The 7546-nt window shown below is 40.0% G+C and overlaps 1 long non-coding RNA gene across 1 annotated transcript; it reads right to left on the bottom strand.

Annotated features, from left to right (window-relative positions):
* Window positions 1-604: 604 nt before the first annotated feature.
* On the bottom strand, window positions 605-7159 carry LOC116600009. The gene is made up of 3 exons (XR_004289470.1): window positions 7128-7159; window positions 2386-2430; window positions 605-777 (listed from the first exon to the last, which is right to left on the bottom strand). It is a non-coding gene; the product is annotated as an uncharacterized LOC116600009 (long non-coding RNA).
* Between the last annotated feature and the right edge of the window lie 387 nt (window positions 7160-7546).

Below are 7546 nucleotides of genomic sequence, written 5' to 3'. Positions count from 1 at the left end.
CTTAGTGATGTTTAATATCTTTCATGTATCTGTTGGCCTGTTTAACAATAGTAATTGTTGGAATATCTTTCTACTTATTTGTGTTGGCTTCAATTTGTTTCATCAATGTTTTATAGTTTTCAGAAGACAGGTTTTTCACTTTCTTGATTAAGTTTCTCACTGGATATTTTATTCTTTTTGAGATTTATCAACAATTTTGAGGTATTATGATGCCCTGACATTTGCTAAGACATGTTGAAATGTCATCAAAGTATTAAGGAATATGGTATGAAAACAAGGCTGTGAGGCATAGAAAAGGTGAGCAGAATGGTGCTTTTTTGTGTTTCTTTTTGTTTTTGTTTTTTTACCTGCTGACCTCTTCTTACTGAACTAACTCTACAGACTGCCCCCCCCTTTTTTAAAACTATAACGACAGACAAGAGATCACAAGTAGGCAGAGAGGCAGACAGAGAGTGTGTGTGGGGGGAATCAGGCTCCCCGCTGAGCAGAGAGCCTGATGTGGGGCTTGATCCCAGGACCCTGGGACCATGACCTGAGCCGAAGGCAGAGGCTTTAACCCACTGAGTCATCCAGGCGCCCCTGCAGACTCCCTTTTCACCACCCCACCCCTTCTGCCTCGTTCTACCCCTGACTCCACAGATGTTCACTCTTGGCTCCACCTCTAGACTCAACCACAAACATGCCATTTGCCCATGGACAGTCATCCCAGTGACTCACAACAGCAGAGCCCTTCATGATTTGTACATTTTTTCCTCCAGTTCTCTTCAGCTCGCTCAGCTGTAAAACAGTAGGTTTGGGTTAGAACATTGAAGGATTCTAGCATTCAAGGACAGGAAGAAAGGAAGAAGTTGGTAATAGCACTAAGCTCTTGGCTTGCACAGGAAGAAAGAGATAAGGTGACCCAATGTTGCTAATCACTGTGCCATCTTTAGTCTTACATATGAGCCTTCTTACAACAACATTCACACTCAGCCGTTTCTGCTTTCCTTGTGGGAATGCCCAGACTATTCCTACAAAGGCTTTGTGATTCCTCCAAATTTTGTTCTTGGATGTTGCTCTGAGGTTATCTTCCTTATCTCAATCTCCCTTGCATCCAGTTCTGCTCTTGGCACAGAGTTCCAAGCATCTTTAGGCTGACTAACTCCTTCTTCAGAAGATAGCACCTTTATTTCTTAAATTTAATATCCAGGATTATAGTTTTTTATCTAAAAATTTTAATTTTCTTTACAACTGAAGCTAAGTTCTATACCTTCTTATTTCTAGACATGCTTACATTTTTACTTTATAAGTGCTGTAGACTCCATGCGTGGTACAATGTGTATTGCTTGTGGTGATATGCAAAGCAGTATGTTAGGTTGTACTTTAATCAATATACTTGTTCATTAAAGATAATACAGAATAAAAATAGCTAACATCTATTGTGTGTTGGGTCCATGGTCAAAGGAGCGAGACTGATACAAAGCAAAGGTCAAGCAAAGCTTTATTTCGCACCAAGCTTCGAGAATCCAACTGACAAGCCAGGGCCGTCTCTTGCAAAGAGGTGACCCCTCCCAGTCTCACAGACTAACTTTTATAGAGCAAAGGCCATGTGCTCGAGCCTGGCCACACACAGGTGACCAATTGAATTACAAGTCACCCTATAGTAGCTATCTGAACTAGCCTATCACTCTGGTCAGAATTGGTGCCCAAAAGGCAAGGCCCACATTCTTGGGTGGTTAGGGAGGTGTTTTCCTGATTGCATGTCTCCACCTGGCTTGACTCATCCTTGTATTCTGGGCTCTGTTACCTTCCCCTAACCTGACATGTCTTAGTATACGTGCTCTGTTATCAGGGACTGGTCAGTCATATTTGACTGGTTTCCCAGACTTGTTTCTAAGTAAGTTTCTCTGTGGGGGCAGGGTCAATCTAAGTTTACTGCATAAACAACAAAATGGCTCACTCTGGCTAAGCAGGCCCTTACAGTTTGCTCTGCAGTAAGCTGTTACAGAGGCAGCTAGAGTGGGTCCTCCAGCCTCTTTCCCTGGGAAGTGCAATGGGCCCCTTGGCATCCAGCCACCAGAGTTCAGATGTCTCTGAGAGTCTACTTTATCTCAATTTATTTTGTGCATCTCTTGGCAAGATGTGTCCTAAGGTATCAGAAAATCCTAAAAAAGGTTATTTCTCTGGGTCTGGGAATGCTCAAAATTTTTTTTCATATAAATTAATGATAAATGCTTCTTTGCTTTAAACGATTTCTGCTTATGAAACATTTCATAGGAAACCTCTACTTTCAGATAATGAGGGAAACCTGCACTGTTTTTTACATTTAAGGAAATAGGAACACCAGAAAGATTTAGCTCCTTGCACAACATTACATATCCAATCAGTAGCCAAGCTAGGAGTCACCTGAGTATCCAGCTCTCAGTTACATGCTCTTGATCCCCACAGTACCTAGGAGAGCACAAAACAGAAAGCAGGATAAAAATGCACTGTAGTAGATAGCTTTGGGGAGTACAGAGTATGTTTATCTGCTTACCACATTCTCTTCCTACAAATGATCTCCCAGACACAAATGTGTGCAGTCCAGTAGACCTGGTACTTTGTAGCATATTTCCCAGCTACTCTGGTCACTGCCACCTGGAGAGAAGATGGACACCTAATCCAAGTTAGGTCAAGGAGAACCTATATGCTTTCGAGCAGGGTTTAAGGCAGACCAGAGCTCCCCACTGCGGTAGTACTGGTCATGGTGGCTGCATATGGAGGTTATCTTGGGTATCTCTGGACATGTTTCCAGGTTGGTTTTCTATTGGATTGGCTGTGCTTGGGATTCCAGATTCAGAGATTCCTTCTACAATATTTCCCTTTCCTTTATGATGAGAGAACAAAAGGAAAGCCGAGGGCAAAACACAAGCTAATACCCCACAACCTCTTCCCCCCCCCCCCCAAAAGTGAGGTATGTCCTCAGGCACTTCTGGCTGCCCGAAAACAAAGAAAAGGGAAAAACAAATGGTTAACTGATAGAGATCATGGTCACTGAGGAAGTGAACCTCCACCAGTTTGCAATTGTCTTAATGTCTACAAGAAAAAAGCCATCTCCAGAAATCTACAGACTCAATTTCCTGGAATCCTAACAACACCCTCCCTCCCTTCCATAGGATGGAAAGTCATAAAATCAGTTACTCCTCACAAACCCAGCTCAGTTCTTTCTGCCCAAGAGTCCTGTCCCCATGATGAAGTTCTACATCCTATTTTGTAGGACTGCCTTGCGTATCTGAGACTTTGGTATTAAGTAGGGAGAGGCTATTTAGTGAATCACTGAGTGCCTTTGTAGTATATTTACTAAGGGCTTCTACATGCCACATGACATCCTCTAGTCCTGCAGATGGAACAAAAATGGATGTTAAGTGATCATACCACTTAAAACCCAATCGTGTCTATCTTTGTTTTAAATTGGGGAGATTAACTGGAGTGGTAATGGTTTTAGTAATGCACCCATGAATCCAGGCAAATCCTAAAGTACAGCGACCCATCCACCCTGGAGGAAGCCAGGGCCACAGGTTGGTTCCACATATCCAGTGGGTTCTGTTTGGAGCTGACCATCTAATGCCAGGTCACCTTACCCAATCAGTAGCAAAACATTCAGTAGCCTGGAGTACTATTATTTGGGAACACATTTCTAATGATAGCCATCCTCGATACCATGTGTTATTTGTCCAAGTATCATATGTATGATTCTTTTGTTCCCGGCATAAAACTGCCTTTTGAGTGAGCTGTCCAATGGGTGTGGGTATGAAACATAAATATGTATCCTAGATTTGATATACGCCATCCTTAGTATAGCCATACGGAAGGTCTTGTAATTTAGACCCATATTTGATTGGGGAGTTATGGCTTGACAGCAATCCCCTTTCCTTCCAAGTAGCTCCATGGGCATGTAGTACCAGGAATGCATATTTGGAGTCAGTGTTAATATTTTTAGGCTTTGGCAATTGAAAAGTGCTAGTGAGCACTACAGCATACCTAGCTTTTCTTATTCTTTCTATGAAAACTACTGTCATCAGTAAACTATCATTCGTATTTTTAACAGGGGCATCTTAAATCTGGCCAAATAGAGTAAGCAAGATCAATAACCTCTGAACAGTCTTGCTCTATAGAGAAAGAAGTACAGTGGTCAGGTTCAGGCATACAGGTAACTAGGTTTAAAGTTTGACAAGTTTTAAGTATTATTTCTGGCATATCTGTTAGTGTAGCCCAGTATTTAATTAGTTGGCCTCCATCATTCATTGGTGGCCTTTGAATTCTAAGACAAATCTGGACCTGATGTGAACTCATTAGTTAGGGGCTGTTCCATAGTGAGCTTTGAGGCTCCTTTTATGAGGGCTGTTCTATGCTTAGCTAAAGCATGTGTTTGCAATTGCACCTCAACAGAGGTGGCTTCTCGAATAAATATGACTAAGGAATGAAACCATTAAGTAGCCCTTTGAGTGGTCCAGCCTTAACAATATCCTGATTACAGAGGATCACTGGCAAGTGGGAGAAAACTTGTTCGAGATAAGGGGAGTTCCCCATGCATCATCCAATCCAATCATAAAGAAAGTGGGGTCATCCTTATCTCCACAAGTCCATAGTTAATCCTATGGAGTGCGATAGGCTGGCTTTTAGGCAATTTCATTATCCCAGCCTCAAACAAGGTGTTAGTTAAGTTATACAATTGTAGGGGAATCAATCCCATTTTCCAGTTGTTTCATCATGTGCAGTGGGGTCTTGCTAATATACCCACAAAATAATAAGATTGACTAAAGAAGCTATTGTGTAACTTCTCTGAAGTTTACCTCAAATTGTTTAGCTTAGGTAAACATTTAAAGACAATCAAATCTAGAATTTAACATCCATAAAGGTGTGTTATTAAAACATAATTTTGCTCTCTAAAATAACCCTCATTTACAGGATTAATTCACTTGTGAAATAGGTCCAGTTTTAACAAACTTGGCTAATTATTTACATAAGCTCAGCAAGAACAGTGAGTGTGATCATATAGAATCTGCTTTGCTGGAAATTCTTATAAGGAATCTCTAGGTTGAACTTTTAGTAGCCTCTCCAGGCCAGAAGCCAAGCCACGTACTTGCCATCAGGCATGCCAGCAATACCTGTCGTTTTGGGCGAGTTCCTCTTCTGAGACTCCGCACCTACCAAGGAGTGACATTCTTTACTCACCTGGTGAGGCTGCTGGGAACTCTGTAAGCAAGGTATCAGGCCAACAGTCCCAAGGGGCTTTATGGCTCCAAGTTTCATAAAGTAAACCTTAGTTCCTTAAAGCTGTCTGGTCATATCTGAGTCTTTTCAAATATGACATCCCAGTCAAAGCCTTGGTAAGATAAACCCTTTCCAATGCTGTCCTGTTACAAGGAGAACAGATTCTTATTGAACTTATGCAAATGACTGATTGCCATGGAAGAAAGAATACTTACTGAGACCTTTTGGTTTCAGAGGGTTCAGATAGAGAGAAAAGTTGAATGCCTTGATTCGCTTACAAATCAATACTTTTACATCTCTGTATATAACTTAAGAAAAAGTATCCTTAGTCTGGAAGAGCAAATAGAGAACCAGCAATGTCTAAAATAAGACAAAACATTAAGAGACACACTATAATCTTTTAGTTCATTTAGTCCCATGTTACTAAATCTGGTGAATGCTGCTTTAGTTAGTTCTGGAAATTCTTACCCATTTCAGTTTTAGGTATATCAAGTATATCAAATATCTGTATTTGTCATGAAAGTCCTTTATAGGAATCTCCTTGAAGATAATTTTACAGGAGAATTAAAACAATTATAAATGACAAAACTCAGAATGAATATGGTTAGAGTTGATGAGGAGAGTTTACAATTTAGCTTCAAGGAGGGGTTACAATTTCTGTGACACATAACATTCCCATAATTACAATATCAAGCAATGATCTCTCAAAACATTAAAACTTTAGGAAGTGCATAGAATCTCTAGAATAGTTATAGCATTTTCCCAAATGTAACCCAATGTTTGTCACTGGTTCAGTAGTACTTCATGAGCAACTTTGCATATCAAGGAAAAGCCGGAGTTAAAGAGATTTACAACTTAAATCTTGTCAACATTTGCTAAAATCTTATAAAATTTTAAAGCACATGCCTAAATATAATTAGGGATGTTAAACACGTGATAAAACAAACATAGAAACTGGGTTTTCTGGGCAGGCAAAAAGAAAACCATTTACATTTTCTTAATAGCAGATTAATTAATCTAAGAAAACTTTGTCATTTGAACAGAGAATTTCAGTCTTGTACCAATGTACCTTTAAAACCCATTCATTTCAATCTTAGTCCATCTTGACCATAGCTAAAATTCCTTTTCTGAAGATTTCCCTTCACAAACCTTCTACAACTTTCCTTTGCATTCAGGTTTTGTCCCAAGCCATTTCCTTCCAAACAACCATCTCATTTAGGACAAAATTACCTTTTATCTTTAATAAAATGCATTTCCCTTCTTTAAATCTTTCTTACATATCATCTACTTTCCTGCAGAGTTTCCCTTATTTCCATCAGTCTTAGTTACACTAAGCAGAATTTGATACTCTTAGAAACCCCTTAATCTCTAGTGAAGACTAAGTATTAACCAATTGTGAACTGTTACAAAACAGAATTCTTTAGATGACAAATTTATGAAACAGTGCAAATTTATGAAAAGTGCAAAACACATTTACCAACAGATTTAAATACTCTTAGTTTCTTTGCAGTAAGAAGTCAAAAGCACAAACCTACATCCAGTAATTAACGATTTAGCATTTTATCCTGTTAAGACCTAGATGTCCACAATTTAATTCCATATGTCATCCAACCAAAACTTTAAATGTTCAGGTTACCAAAGACTTTGAAAGTTACTTCAGCAATTACCCATTAAAACTTTGAGACAGACAATTAACCATCAGTTTAGTCATTTCTTTCCTAACAAATTTTAACAAATAACACGAGCTTATTTGGCCTTCAGTAAACTTCAAAGTCTCATTTTACTGCTGGTAACTTAAAAGTTACCACGTCTTATCTTAATTAAACCAACAAACTTAACTTAGTTCCAATACTGATTTACATTTCACCTGGACCCACTCCACTTTGAATGTTTACCTGAGACACAAGTGGGAAGATCTGGAGTGGGGGGTGTTACGTCCAGGGGCTGCTCTTCTTGCTCCTTGACAGTGAGGAGAGAAGGAGCCATGGTGCATGATCTAGAGGCTAGTCATGCAGGCTGCACACACGTTGGTAAAGAAACAGAAGAGCGAAACAGAAGAAACAAAGTGCTGTCAGGAGGCAGAAAATGGATTCCCGGTTTTAGAGCTCATCAGCCCCAACAGAGGAGCAGATGCCGGGCTTTCCCACCAGCAAGGGGGGAGGGGTTAAGCAGTCCAAGTCAAGCCAGAGAAGACAGGGAAACTTCCCCGAAACAAGGAGAGTTTCAGCAGCTGCTTGGGACTATTCCTTATGGTCTGTCTCGAGTTAGACTAACCCCAGTTGGCTCCAGTTATAGCCATTAACATGGGAAGTGA

The sequence above is a fragment of the Mustela erminea genome, chromosome 9 (genome assembly GCF_009829155.1).
Source record: "Mustela erminea isolate mMusErm1 chromosome 9, mMusErm1.Pri, whole genome shotgun sequence".
NCBI classification, from domain to species: domain Eukaryota; kingdom Metazoa; phylum Chordata; class Mammalia; order Carnivora; family Mustelidae; genus Mustela; species Mustela erminea.
The sequence above is the reverse complement of the archived record's forward strand: the minus strand, read 5'-3'. Positions and strand labels throughout refer to the sequence as shown.